Genomic DNA, 15,719 nt, shown 5'->3' on the forward strand with positions numbered 1-15,719 from the left:
TTCTCCTTCCTCAGCCTCCCTAGTAGCTGAGACTACAGCCACATGCACCAACACACCCAGCTAGTCTTTATATTTTTAGTAGAGACAGGGTTTCACCATATTGGCCAGAATGGTCTTGATCTCTTGAGCTTGTGATCCATCCTCCTCGGCCTCCCAAAGTGCTAGGATTACAGGCCACCAGGCCTGGCTTCTACTTGAGTTCTTAGTAAGAAATTAGCACTTTCCATTTGTTCCTCTTTTTTTTTTTTTTTTTTTTTTTTTGAGACAGAGTGTTACTCTGTCACCCAGGCTAGAGTACAATGGCATGGTCTCGGCTCACTGCAACCTCTGCCTCCCAGGTTCAAGCAATTCTCTCACCTCAGTCTCCTGAGTACCTGGGACTACAGGCACATGCCACCACACCCAGCTAATTTTTGTAATTTTAGTAGAAACAGGGTTTCACTATGTTGACCAGACTGGTCTTGAACTCCTGACCTCGTGATCTGCCAGCCTCAGCATCCCAAAGTGCTGGGATTACAAGCATGAGCCACCACACCCAGCTCATTTGTTCCTCTTAAATAATTTTAAATAATTTCTGATAGAAAAGTTTGCATTTGAGATAAGTTTTAGACTGTTTCAGCAAGAAACATGTTGAAAGCGTCTAATCCAAGATCAAGGCAGAACTAAACTCAGCAAATTGTAGGAGAAAACGGATGAGAAATATGAATTCAGCTGCTTTAGGGAAGTGGATTGCTTTTTCTTTTTATAATAACAATGAGAAATCTGAAATCCTTGCTTCAGTTGTAATTCAGTCACTTACATAAACATTTTGTAGTATTTATATTAAACATAATGATTAGCATTCAATATTGGTTCATAAGTAAAATTTACTACCTTGCAAAGCCTGGCAGATATTTCACTGATAAAGTTTTGAATAGATGATACAGAGTCCCATTAAATTCTGATTATGTTTATTAGTCCCAGTTTATCCACAGAATCAGGATTAAATAAGTAAATCAGCATAGTTCATAACTGTGGCCTGTTTTTCAGTTGAGATCCTTGAATATAATTGAAACAAGGATAATTAATTTATCTAAAATTTCTTTTATTGTTTTTTGTCATATTTTTCCATCTGTAGTTTCAAACAGAAATGCACACTGATTCTTCACCCTTGTATTACTGAACAAATAAGATGAAACAGCAACATGGGACCAGGTACAGGGGTTGGTCTGTAATCCCAGTGCTTTGGGAGGCTGAAGTGGGAAGACCACTTGAGGCCAGGAGTTTGAGACTAGCCTGAACAACATAGTAAGATCCCATCTCTACAAAAGAAAATTAAAACTTAGCCAAGCCTTGTGATGTGTGCCTGTGGTCCTAGCTATTTGGGAGGTGGGGGCAGGAGGATGGCTTCAGCCCAGGAGATCAAGGCTGCAATGAGCCAAGATTGTACCACGGCACTCCAGCCTGGTCAGCAGAGCAACACCCTGTGCCTAAATCTAAAGAGAGAGAGAGAGAAGCAGGAATATGAATTCTTTTGGTAATCATAAACTATTTTTAAAACAACTTACTTAGGGTAACCTGATGCAATAGGAATCCAGATATCTTTATTCTCTCATATAGAATGAAGTTATTACTTGAAAATTATGTAGTAACAATGAGTATTCATTTGGGGGGGAAAACAGCTATTAGATGGGCCGTTACAACAGTTTAATAGCAAAATAAAAAGTATTAAAATCTAATACAAATTTCAAAAATATGCCAGCATTTAAAAAAATCAACAATTCTATTGGTGATTTTTTTAAGTTTACAAAATAAAATCTGTATTCATTTTCCTTAACTTAGCCTTTGGTTCCTTGCCTTTAGCAGAAATGTCATGGCCAAGTGGAGGGGACTTGGGCTTTAGAGTGGGACAAACATGAATCCAAACCTTTTTCACCTCTTAGTATTTTTATACTTTAGAGCAGGGCATTTAGCCTTTCTAATATGTATCATGTATTCAGGCATTGTATGTAATATATATGTATTATACTCAATAGTGTCTTGTACATGGTTGATGCATGATAAATGGAAGTGGTTGTTTTAAGTTTGCAGAGGGAAAGAACAAAAAAGAAGCCAAGAGAAGCTTCTCAGAGGTACTCATTAGAGTAGTAGTCCTTGCTTAAGATAAAGATAAATCCAGAGAGAAAGGGGCCATTCAGGCTACACCAATATTAGCATACTAGAAGTCTCTTCCTCTTTTTCCTTTCTTGTTTCTCTTTATCCTTTCATCCTTTGAGTTGGGAATTTTGGCAAGACCTTTGGATTCAAGGTTTGCCATTTCTGACCTTGCTTTGCCTGCTTTACTTCACAGTGGCAGTTACATAGTGGAATCCAGATGACACTGCTCAGGAAGTCAAAATATTTATATCAGAATCAACTCTTCTAAATTATGAGTCATAAGACATTTGCTCTAAAATGCCCATGGTGCTAGTGCTTATTTTGCATTTCCTGAGTTATCTGACCTCTAGTTCTCAAGAAATGGTCCTTTACATCCTTTTATTTATCTTGGTAACCTCCTCAATGCCTAGCATCTTGTCTCTAGAGACAAAGCAGGTCATTACATAATGGTAAAAGGGTCAATTCAACAAGAAGATGTAACAATTGCCAATATATATGCATTCAACATCAAAGCACCTATGTACACAAAGCAAATATTGGCAGATCTGAAAGGAGCAATTGATAGCAATACGATAAATTTCACTCTTAACCCAGGTAACTGATCAGGAAATGAATGTCACTATTCATCAACAAAAATAAATTCTCCTGCCTCTTCCTCCCAAAAACATTTGCATTGATCTAGAACCCAAATCTACTGCTTCATATGCAACTCATAATATTGCAATACTTTTGCTCAGTGTGACTCAATCTGTATATCCTCTGTGTGAGTGAGGATTATACTAAGAAATGCATTAGAATTGAGAGTTTTGATATTTTTCAGCAAGTAGAACGAAGACTAATTTAAATATGTCTCAGTTTGCAGTCAGTAAATACATGCATCATGATTCCTGAAGTTTCTTCAACAACTTTTCTACCACATTAGTTTGGCATCACACAGCTATATAGTAGGCTTACTTTACACGTTATTACCTTATTACATTTATTTATGATCCCAAAATCCAATACGCTATTGACAGACAGCTAATTTGAATATTCTGTCTTCCTTTGTCAAGTAGTAAAGGTTTTTATTATTAGTTGATCCAAGAGATTTTATTCCCTTTTATTTTGCTCTGATGGCAATTAGCATTAATGGATTCTGATATATATTTAAGTCCATTTCTTTTGACAAGTGTAAAATAATCGCTTTTAGGGAAGCTTTTCTTAGCTAAACTGTAAAAATTTAAACGTCATCCTTTGTCTACCTTTAAGTGTAATGCTTTTGTTAAGAGCTAACAAAGTTAAGTAAGAAAGAAAGAATTAAAAACAGTGAAAAAGTTTCTTTAAATGACAGTGTGATATGTTCATTTTGACCCATTTTAAAACCAACAAGAAAACTTTCCTGGAAAACCTACTCAAATTAATTAGTTTAGGTTTTAATAATGTGTGTTAATATTTGGAAAAATTATATTAATCTTTTGTATTAGTAAATTAAATTGAACTAAGTCATGTGATTTACATTGAATATATCCGTTTCTACTACAACCAACTTACGAGGTCAATTCTCTTTTTTTCTAGTGGTTTCCAAAATTCACAAAATTTAATTTACCAATCTATTCCTATTGTATTTTTCTTTGTTTATGCACACATCAATACTCTCATCATGGTTTTTGTTTTTATTTGTTGTTTTTTAAACTTCAAAGAGTTTACTACTAGCTGAAACACACATTCTTTGTTGAATTCTGTTTTCCTAAAGAGTCAGTTAGCATTGTATTTTTGATTCGAATCATTGTTTTCCATGTTGTTTGGAGAATCTCTTCATCTCATCATTTTTCAGTGCTTTATACCTGCCAGACACTAGACTAAAGTACTTTATATGTATTAATATTTTAAATTCACATAGTATGCTTATAATATAGATACTATTATCAGTTCCCATTTTGAAGATGAGGAAATTAAGACTTAAGGAGACTGAGCAACTTGACCAATATTGTACAACCCTTAAAGGTGGATTAGAGATTCAAAGACAGATCTGTCTTACTTACAAATCTGAGTAGAAATAATGATAAGTGACAGTTATACTCTTTGCTAACCATATGGCCATACTATGTACACTTAGCAGATCTGAGGACTAATATATACTAAAATGAATAAGAGAATTTTGTAAGCTGGTTGGAAATAAAATGAGTAGATGAATATCAATAGTTTTTTTCATTCTAGGAAAAAAGCATTGATGAAAGAAAGAAACTGAAATAAATATTCCATTCTCTAGAGCAATAAAACCTATATAATATTTTTAAACAAGTTTAACAAGAAAGGCATATGCTTATTAAATAGAACTACAAATTCTTACTGAATGATATAAAACAAGATTTGAATAAGTGAAAAGACAGATCACTTCTTATATGGAAAGATTTAATATTATAAAAGTGTTATCTCTTCCCAAATTATTCATTAATGAAGTTAAATATTTGTCTAGCCAACTTTCCTTTAAATTCTTCGAAGGCTTTTAATTAAATGAAAAATCTTAGAGTTTATATGAGAAAAAATTAATTATAGGTTATATACTTGGGTCACTTGAGGCTGAGGTCATGGAGAGAAGTAAGTGGAAGAGTATAAGGAAGAGAAGAAAAACACGCTCATGTTATAAATACAATTGTAAAAATTAAAACTATCATGAAAAAGCATATATGAAATAATTACCACTATAAATTTATGAAAGTTACATTTTGATTTTATGTATATACAAAGCATTTTCAAATAGAAAAGTTGAAAAGGACTGCCATTTAATTATTTCAATTGCTATTGGCGATTTATGAATTTTTGCATTCTCATCCACCACATCTTCAACAATGTTCATATTTTCCTAGATAATATTCACAGATAGTGTTCTTTAGTTGAATTCAGCAAATGGTATTCTTAAACAATTCAGCAGACACAACTTAATATGACCTTGTGTCAACATATTGATTTAGAAAAATGAGAGTGTTAATGAAAAATCTTGCAGTGGTGACTAAAGAATCTCAAATACTTCTTAATGGACTTTGACTCCTAAAGAGTAACAGATTCAATCTACACATTTTGAGTCCTGCTGAACATGACGAGCAATTTAACAAGTCCAGCCTACAGAGACATAGGACGTAAAAACTACATAAATTAGATCACAGAGGAGTAACCTCACAAACAGGTCTGATAAAAGTTGAGTTCATCCAAGGAGGTAGAAAACCAAGTTCAAGGATATCTGCTAGGGAATACAGTGTTAAGCTGGGCCATAGAAGTGAAACAGAAGGCAGGATCCAGCTGTCCATAGAAGTATCCATCTAGAATAGCCATGATAGAAGCAGCTAATAGAGAATCTTAATATGAAACCGGAGGCTCTTTGCTTTATGCCTTGTACCCCGCGGTGTCTGTGTAGGGCAGAGCTGCAAATCATAGGTGTTCTTGCAGTTCAGAGACAAGTGCTTGTCAGGCCCTGCCCACACTTCATAAAATCAGTTGCTTCCGTGTAACTCTCTGGTACTTTTTAAAAGTTATCTGAAAAACAGGTAGGCTTATCAGGTCAAATTACTTATAATTGTGTCTTCTCTGTTGAGATGATACTTCAGATCCACGGTAGCTGTAAGTCTGGGTAGTGCGGCAGTCTCTGGCTTGTGTGTACACAAACAGCACAGTCTAGCTTGGATGGTTTATCAGCGCACCACCTTTCAAAATGAACCACAAAAGTATCCCTGGTAAAGAAGACTAATCATACCCTTTTCATTTATAACATAAAGGGAACCATCTATGGCCCAAGATAATATTGAAAAATATCTGCAGTAAACTATACAACTCTGAACCAAACCCTCAAGTCTAGGTTGAACATAGAAAACTGGCAGTGTGTTCTTATAGATGGCAAATAGATTATTATGATGGGAAAAAATAATGGGTAGGATCTTAAAAGAATCAGGCTTCTTTCAACAGAAATGAAGCTTTTTATAATGAAATCAAAAATTAAAACTGAGTAATTTCACTGATCATTATAGAGAGGGATACAGTAAAAGACCCCAGATATTCAGACTTCTGCCTATCAAGAACTAATAGTCATGTTACCTTTGAATGTCCACTTTAACAGAAAATTCTGAATCATCAGAACAGAGTCTACTGGTCCTGAATAGCTGCAAGTATTGGGAAGATTTTCAGCAAATATAGTCAACTATAGATATTGCCAGTTAAGGAGTTTCACCTGGAGAACATTATTGTAATAATCTTTTAGAGTCATGGTTCATATCTTTTCTGTTCTGAGAAAGAAGGTATATTTTAGAGGTGAATTATCATCCATGTATTTCAATGCATCACAGGTACCTTAAAGTCAACAGTTTCAGTATTGAATTCATCATTTACATCACTATCTGTACTTTTTCCAGTATCTCTAAGTTCAGTTAATAGAAATAACATTTTTTAGATCCTGTGAATCATCTTAGGCCTATTTCTTACTCCCACATCTGATCAGTCAACAAGTTCTGTCAAATCTGTCTATTTCGCTTATTCATTTCCTTCTGTCTGGAACTCTCTGCCCCCAGAGGCTGACTCTTTTTTTTTTTTTTTTTTTTTAATCATTTAAATCTCAAATCAAATGTCACTTGCTGCAAAAGATCTTTGATGACCCTCCAATCTAAAGTAGCCATTCGGACCCCAGGCACATTCCAAAAACTCTATTTTAATTTCTATATGACACTGGTTACTATTACAAATTCTCTTATTTATTACTTGTCTCTCCCATTTTAAAAACTTGTCCTTGAGAACAGGAATCTTGCCTAGCTTGTTTATTTCTGTATCCTCAATGCCTAATATTCTGCCCAGTGCATAGTTTACATTATTGGGTTGCACTTTTTAAATTCATTCATTAGTGCATTCATTCAACAAATACACTTATTAGGCACTTCTATTCCCCGCATTGCATTAGTGATAGGAAATATGGTAATGGGCAAAAGTAAAACCTATCTTTGTCCTCATATAGTTTACATTTAATCAGAGAGACAGACATTAACGTAATAACTACATAAATCAAAGTAATGTTACAAATATGAATAATTACTCTTTTCTCTTAATCTCTATTGCCATTGTATCCGTTCAGGTTATCATTATCTCATGCCTCAACCATTCAAATCTTCTATTTTAATAGAGAAATCAACTATTTCTCTGCCTCCACTCTGTCACACTCCACTTTGTTTTCTAAAGCTAAAATGCAAATTCAATGTCACTTTCCCCCTTAAAAATCTTAATAACTTCAATGATATTCAAGAAAATGTTTCTACACTCCCTAAGATAATGGCCCTTCATGACCTGCCTATCATCCATCTCTCTTTCCTCTCCTCATGCTGTATGCTTCAGTCACCCTAAATTACACTCTTATTTTGGGGCCTTTGTATATATCGTTCCTTCTGCCTGATACATCTTTTTCTACTCCTTGATTGACTGATTTACTTATCCTTTATGACTCAATGAAGATAAGCTCTTTTAGAAAGCCTTTTCTGAACCCACTCAAATTGGCTCTGCCATCCCTCTTATGTGCTCTCTTAGCAAAAAGAAAAAAAAAAAAACCTCATTGTGCTCGAATTGTTTATTTACTTGCTTGTTTATTTACTTGCTTATGGGAACTCATAGATAGAAATATGAATGTCTTTTATATTTCTATCTCCATTGCCTAGAGCAGTAGCAAGTATGTAGAATGAATGGAAGGACCATTGGTTGAATGGACGGATGGATGAAGGAATTTGCTTGATAAAAGTAAAAGCAAAAGTCAGTAATGATATTCAACAACACAGCTTCAAGCATAAACTATTAAAATATGTGTGAAAAAAGCATATTGACCAGAACAGAAGGCTAGTGAAGCCCATTTGGATGTTTCAAATACTGTGACAGTCAGCACTTAGTAATTTGGTCACTAAATTTATTTCATGTTTGTTAATGTTAAGAAGAGAACCTCAACTATCCATAACCCTGTGTTTGAAGTGTCAGAAGATAGGGCAACATGGCAATTACATTAGCAGACTAAAGATAATTTGCAATACTTCTACCAGTGATGACACACTGATTAAAACAGAGTATCCACGTTCTCTGGTCTTCAATGAGGACCTTTGTAACTGAAGAAGAAAATACATGGTTATAATTTATTTGTCACTGGATATAAGGAATTTCTAATAGGTAAAGGAAATATCCTATCATGTGGTAAGAAATGCTGAATGTTTAGGCCAGTAAATAAAGTGTAATGCTGGCTGAGACTTACTATAGAAACTAGGAATATATGACAACCATTGCTGTCCTAGGAAAACAATGACTATTATTTCAAGGGAAGAGGAGCATGAGGGCACAAAGATCACTGGTCCTTGAAAAAGTCTCAGCATCTGTTTGCCATCAGAAACTCATTTGCTGCCATTAGCTATTAGGGACAGAAGGAATATATAACAAAAGCACAAAAATAAGGTGACTCTGGCTATTTCACCTGAGAACATCGCAGTGGAGGGGAACTACTTCCATCCTACCCACAATGAACCTAGAGAAAACATCTCTTTGCTTTAAAAGGGTAACTTAAGCACCAGGGTATGTGCCTATATAGCAGCAATGGTTCCAGTAGAGGTTTCAGTTGACCAGATGGTCAGTACAACATCTGCACAACACACAGGCAGTATTCAATTCAAATGTACTCTGTTTGAGGCACTCGGCTGCACGATGCCAAACTATCAGAAAAAAAAGAGCTACAGGTAGCTGATAAGAATAAAGCTAAAGTGAACTGTTGAAGTGTCAACACTAATAGGTGCCAGATTACTACAGCTAAGGAACTAAAGCCCTTGAGAGCATCAGAATAAGCAAGCCGCTGAAGACAGTTCCTTTTATGTAAGTGTTAAAGAGATACAGAGCTACTGAACTCCAGTTACCTCTGGAGTGTCCTGGCAACCAGCCTGTGGCCAGGATAACTTCAGATTCATCAGCAGTAATTCAGTGAAAACAGAGCTCCCTAGGTGTCTCTGCCAAATGGGAAATAACATTTTGTGGAGATAAAAAGTTTGGAAAGAAATAGTTAACTATGTCTGAAGGTATTTGTAACTTTCAATAGTGGATCTGTTGCCATTTGTCAAGATGACACATTCTTAAGTGGCAAAAGAGTAAAACCCAAGATAAATTCAACACAATGCTTTTGCTTTAGTATATTATTATTTCTAACACTCAAATGTTGGAAAGGAAGAGCCCAGGATGGTGAGCCTTCTAATGAAAAGGTTTGTTGTGCCTGTCTATTTTAAAATCACTAAATCTGAGAAAGAAACAATAATGGATGGTGAAAGTAAAAGAAGCTGGAATCTTCTTACTTTACCTCCACTAAGGCTAAAAGCTCTTTATGGGAGCTGAGGTTTTGAAAGGAGACAGAGTTGTTGTGTCAGAGGTGGAAGAGGAGTAGGATCTGCACGTGGAGCATCAGACTGTAGAAAAAGTGGAGAATCAGCAAGCTTGATGATGAAAGGGTATATCCTTTCACCCACCCAAAGTGAACCCAAAGGATTTTTGGAAGTTAGAATCTCATGGCATTCAGACTTTTCAGGCATGGACCTCCTGATTCCAAGGGCTATTTATCATTTTCTATTCCTAATCTTCTGGTATAATTCTGCCCTAAATAAGAAGATATTTATATCCCATAAAATGAAAGCTTCAGAACATTCTTAAACAGCATAATGATAAAAATCATAACAATAATCATGCTTTGTCCTGGTGTTATTCAAAGCAAAGTTCCTTCCCAATTAGCCTCAAAATTAATTCGTTAGCACTGAATGTCAATTCTGCATTAGTGCTCCTTTGGTAATGATTACTTATTGCCAAGGCTCCATTAAATTTCCAGTTAGAAGTGATAAATGCGTACTTCTATTTATTACTGCTTGTGATCTTATAAGTTATTTTTAGAATAATAATATTTTAGTAATGTATCTATTGTTTTTCCAACATTTGTTAATCAACTAAGCTTTGAAAAGTTTATATTTATATATATATATAAAAATATATATAGATATTTATATTCTCTCTACAGAGAACTTTATGACATCATCATATACCTACATGTCAAAGGAATTTAGAAATGTAAAAAAAAAGTTTTTATTTTGGTTCTGATTATTATTTTATTACAAATTCTTTATTCTTTAGTATCTTCTCTCTTTTAATATTCTCCCTATATTGACCTTATAGTGAAGATATTGCCAACATAGATATTTAGACATATTATAGATTTTTAATTTTCTAGATTTTTCTTTCAAATTTTCAATATTGAAATAGAACCAGGTACACAGACTCGTAAGTAATGTTCACAATATAGTTTTCTTAGAAGCACTTATGTAAAAGAGAAAACTCAGGCTGCTTGTGAGAAAGGCTGAATAACATTATATATAAGACACCTAGTACAGAGCCATACCAAAGGATTGGAACTTGATTTTGAAGGATCCAATGATCTGCTGAAGAACATTAAGCTAGGAATGAGATGATGAGGTTTGTACTTTTCAGAGGTAACGAACAGTTATGAAGCAAATCTGAGGAAGGTAGAATTGAGAAGTTTAAAGACAAAAGGATGGGTTTAGAGACCATTTCAATAGCCTGGAAATTATGAGAACCAATTTAAATCAATGGCAGTGGAATAGAGGGGAAAGATACAGGTATGCTTAGGAGAGAGAGTCACTTTAGCAAATGACTGAGTTTGAATCGGGAAAGGTTGTAGGAAAAGAGAAATCAAGGATAACTCATTGGTTGTTAACTCAGAAGACTTGGTGCTTGGTGCTTGGGTGAATTATTATGCTATAAACAGATACAAAATGTTTGGAGAAAATTGGAGGGATGGACAGGTACTAGATTAAAATAATGAGTTTCATTTTGAACATATTAAGTTTTAGTGAAATGCGCTGGTAAAGAGGTCCAAGAGATACACAGATCCAGAGACCAGAGAGACATCTAGGGTTAGAGATATGAGAATCATACCATACTACTTACTATTTTTTGCCCAGGACAATCAACAACATCTTCTCAATTTCTGGCTATAGAAAAATAATCAGATTTATTGAAGTAAGCCAACATGGTAGAATAGATTATGAAGCCATTAAAAGTAGTTTTAATGATGGGATAATGCTCAAAGGATAATATCAAATAAAAAAATCTCTATTGTTTAAATAAAACAGTCCTTAAAAAGCTGGAAGGAAAATCATTAAACAGTTATAATGCTCACATTAGGGTTAGGAGTTTACAGTAATTTTTCTTTTTTTTCTATGTATCAATATTTTACAAGTTTACTGCGTGCATTTCTTCAAAGTTGTTTTAGGATAAGAATAGGATCCTAGAAAGATATTGATTAAGCTGAGTCTAAAAACTGATAGAGTTCAGCCAGATGAAGAGGGCAGTGGTAGCAGAGGTACAAAGGTGAGGAATACAATGCATACTTGAAACTGTAAGCAGTTAAGAGTTGGTGAAGTATACAATGATGGCAGAGAGTTGTCAGAGAGGAAGCTGAATAGGGAGGTATGGTCACACTGTGGGGGTTTGCTGCATTAAAATTGCATCCTGTGTGCTCTGGGAAGCTCTTGAAGAAATACACATACAGGCACGTATTCATTTGCTAGGGCTCCCATAACAAAGTGCCACAGACTTGTTGGCCTAAACAATAGAAATTTATCTTCTTGCAGTTCTGGAGGCCCGAAGTCCAATATCAAGGTGTCAGCAAGGTTGGTTTCTTCTGAAGCCACTCTCCTTGGCTTGCAAATGGCCAGCTTCTCCCCATGTCTTTCATGGTTTTCTGTCTGTATATCTATATCTTAATCTTTGTTTTTATAAAGATATCGCTCATATTGAATTAGGATTCACCCTAGTGACCTCATTTTACCTTAAATACTACTTTAAATACCCTATCTTCATATCTCTGTCTGAGGCACTGGGAATTGAGATTTCAACCTACGAATTTTGAGGGAACACAATTCAGCCCACAACAGGGAATGATGTGGTTAAATTTCATTTGGGAATCATATGGAGTTTTGAAGAAGAGGAGATAAATTAACAAGTTATTGTAATAACCCAGGCAAAGTTCAGATTATTTTCTAGAACTTTGTTAATAGAGATGGAGAGAAAGGGACCAATTACTGAAATATTTAGGAAATAAAATTGGCACAGAATTAAGGTTACTTGGATGTTAGAAATGAGAAGGAGAAGCCTAATCTAGGTATCCAGATTTATAACTTGAATGACCCAGTAGACAGTGATGTCATCAATGAAAGTTAAATCCAAAGTAAAAAAATCTAAAGGAAGAAGCTGGTTCAGAGGGGAAATGGTGAATTCAGTTTGAGGAATCCAAATAGAGTTACCTGAAATACAGTTAGACAGAGGACTCTGAAGCACAAAGACAGATAATGGGCTGGAAGTCTAGATTTTGTCTTTATTATTCTCATATGTTATCTGAAACTACGGGAGCACATCCTCACATACTGAATGATAAGAAAAATACAATTAAAAGAAGAGGAAACCATCATTTATGGGACAGGCAGAAAACAAGCCCCTGAAAGAGACAATAAAGTGTGTGGTGAAGCAGGAAAGGCACTTGTCATAGAATCTAAGAGAGAGAGAGAGCTTTGATATAGGGAATAATCAATAGTGAAAGACAGCAAAGAGATTCCAAAGGTAAATATTGAGAAATGTTAGCTGGATTTGAAATCAGAAGGATTTTTGGACGTTTATACCTAATAACAATTCCTTATGCTTTTATGTGCTGGACAACGGATAAGGCATGGTATGTGTATATTTCATTTTGAGATTCATTACAATAGATTGAGGAAAGTGTCATTATGTCCATTTTACAGATTACAAAGATTATAGCTCAAGACAGTCAAATACATTGCCTAAGTTCAGACTGAGGACAGCAGATTTAAGAGTTCGTTCTGCTTTCATCTTACGTTACCAAAGCAGGTGTGATAACTGGAGGGGCTCAAAATTTAGAGAACAGTGGGGCAATGAATGTATGGTTGATGAGGAAGTAAGATAGACTGCCCTTTTCAGCAGAGGAGAAAGTTTACTACATTGCCTACACACAGTAGGTGCTCAATAAATTTTAGCTCAGTGAACAGGAAGTAAATGTTAACTTGTGCTAGCTATCAGGTTTACATGCTAGGCATGGAGGAGGAGGTAATAGAGGTGTTGAGTGCACACAGCCCAAGATTAAGAAGCCAGCAGTAGAGAGAATAACGCCAAAGAAGTAATTGAAAATTTAGCAAGCCAGGTCCTTCCTAGAAGAGGATGTTGAGCCTGGTGTCAAGTATACCAATAAGAATTTTACTTTCTTTATCTACTTGAGTAGATAAAGAAACACTTTCTTTGAGACTGAATAAAAAAGAGTGAGGAATAGAAATAAGTGTATAGGGACAAATGGCAAATTGTTTCACCTCCCAACAATCCCCTCCATATTAAGCTCCCTTATGAAAAGAAAAAAGAAAAAGAATTTCGCCGTCCCTAATTCATTATTTTTTTTAAGTTTTAATGAATGTATACATGCAATTCCTGCTGCCTAGAGTTCCTTATCTCTTTCGTATAGTAAACACTTATGGAAAAATAAAGACCCAAATTACAGGTTAGCTCTTAAAACTATTTCTTGAATTCTGCAAGCAGATTTTATCACTCCCTCCCTTTTTCACTTCTTACAGCACTCACTCCGTCTTCTGTAGAGTCTCGGAAGCCGTAGAAAACCATGCTTCCATTTTTTATTAGGTTTTTTGAAACACTTTAACATATCAACAAAATATTTGAAAATGTTATAAGGTACATTTTAGAGCAAGCACATTTTAAAAGTGGACTCTGCTTGAACACAATAGCATTTATTTAGCTCAAACTTTTATATGCCAAAAATTATTTGGTGTAAATTTTCTTAATGGTTAGCTAAAGACTACTCTAGCAGATGACCGCATTTTGTAATAAAAACATATTCTTAATTCATTGACTTTTATTAATGTTATACTGCAAATGATGCATAAATTGGGAAAATTTGTACAATGTATTTAAAGACTAAAATGTTGCTTGCCATTATAAAGATTTGTGTATTGATCACCTTGATGTTTAATAAAATGATGTGTACTTATGCCCTATCTTCAAAGCCAAATTGTATGCTGTAATACGTTAAGCTTTCAACTGGTGTTAAATTTTGGCTGGTTCAATGGTGGGCTGAGAATATTGATTGCTATATTACTGTTCTGTTAGACAATTTTATTTTTGACTAATCTATATGACTTATGAGAAGATCAAATGATATGGCAGAGATATCTGAAAGAAAACACTAAGATTTAATTGTTTTAAGTTTGGCAAGATCAAGTTGCACATTTCAGAATCATCCAAAAATGCACAGAATGCATAATAATGTTCAACTTGAGTTTGAACTTGAGCTATGGAGCATGATGATCCATGTGTAATTTATAAAATATAGTTGACTATTTAAAATATAAAAATATAATCTGTAATATTTTATACATGCTGTTATTTTCCTTATATCAGCAAATTAAGAATGTGAACTTTATAAACATACATCTAGAGAGTTAAGATAATCATGTGAAATAGCTATATCAATCTGTAAACACCTCTTTAAATGACTATTTAATATTCTATCCAAAAATAAATACATAAAACCCAACTTACAGCAAAATCTATAAGACAACATTTTCTCACCAAGAATCTGTTTATATATTGCTTGTCAATTAAACATGAAGATAAGTAATTTTTGTTCAAATAGTCTATGTAATTGCCAGTGTACCTATTATATACATGAAATTGTTCAACCTTCAGAGAATTTGCCAAATTTTTCTAATGTAAGTAATAATTATATGAATTTGAGAACTACACTTCTTACATTCAACTGTGAAAATATTTTTAAGATTCATGTGCACTAATTTCAGTTGTATGCAAAAATACTGTAATGAAACATTATATTTTCATTTTTTCATGGAAAATATAAAAGTCTCTTTAGATGGAGAAAAAAGAAATTTCTAATGCAGCTAATATATTCAATCATCATTTAATGTTCTGTGTAGCCATAATTACATTTGTCTGAGCATATCCAACTTTTAAATTAGTACACGTTGGTAAAATTGTAGCATTTGATTAGTTTGAATAAAATGTAGCACGTAAAAAATTGTAAGCAAAATATATGTAAGTCATTAATTGAAATGTGATTGGTGGCTTTTCCGGAAGAAGTGGGGAGAAAATTAAAGTAGAGTAATAGCACGGTTAATTGATTCAGGATGGTTCCTGCTGAAAAATTATGTTCAATAAGAATCTGTCATGATTTATGATCATTTGTCACTCTACAGTATATCAAATATAATGGATTAAAGTACATAAGCTGTAAAAGTGACTGTTATAAAAATACCAATTTCTTAAAATAAAAAGGTTGTTACTTAAATGATTTAATTCCAAATAGCCATAATTTATTAATTTGAGCTGTTGCTGTTTCTAGAGAAGATAAATATTTTTATAAATGATTTTGTACTCATATATACATTTATCATTCTGCATTCAAGTCAATGGTTTTTAAAATTTCCTCTCAAGATCCAAATTAAACACATTTTTATTAAAAC

At 34.1% G+C, this 15,719-nt stretch overlaps 1 protein-coding gene across 11 annotated transcripts in view; it reads left to right on the forward strand.

The window, feature by feature from the left end:
• The window catches only part of LRRC7 (leucine rich repeat containing 7), a 565,757-nt gene that overhangs the window by 302,328 nt on the left and 247,710 nt on the right, over positions 1 to 15,719 (forward strand). The gene's annotated exons all lie outside the window — the stretch shown is intronic.

The sequence above is a fragment of the Saimiri boliviensis genome, chromosome 11, assembly GCF_048565385.1.
Source record: "Saimiri boliviensis isolate mSaiBol1 chromosome 11, mSaiBol1.pri, whole genome shotgun sequence".
Lineage (NCBI taxonomy): Eukaryota > Metazoa > Chordata > Mammalia > Primates > Cebidae > Saimiri > Saimiri boliviensis.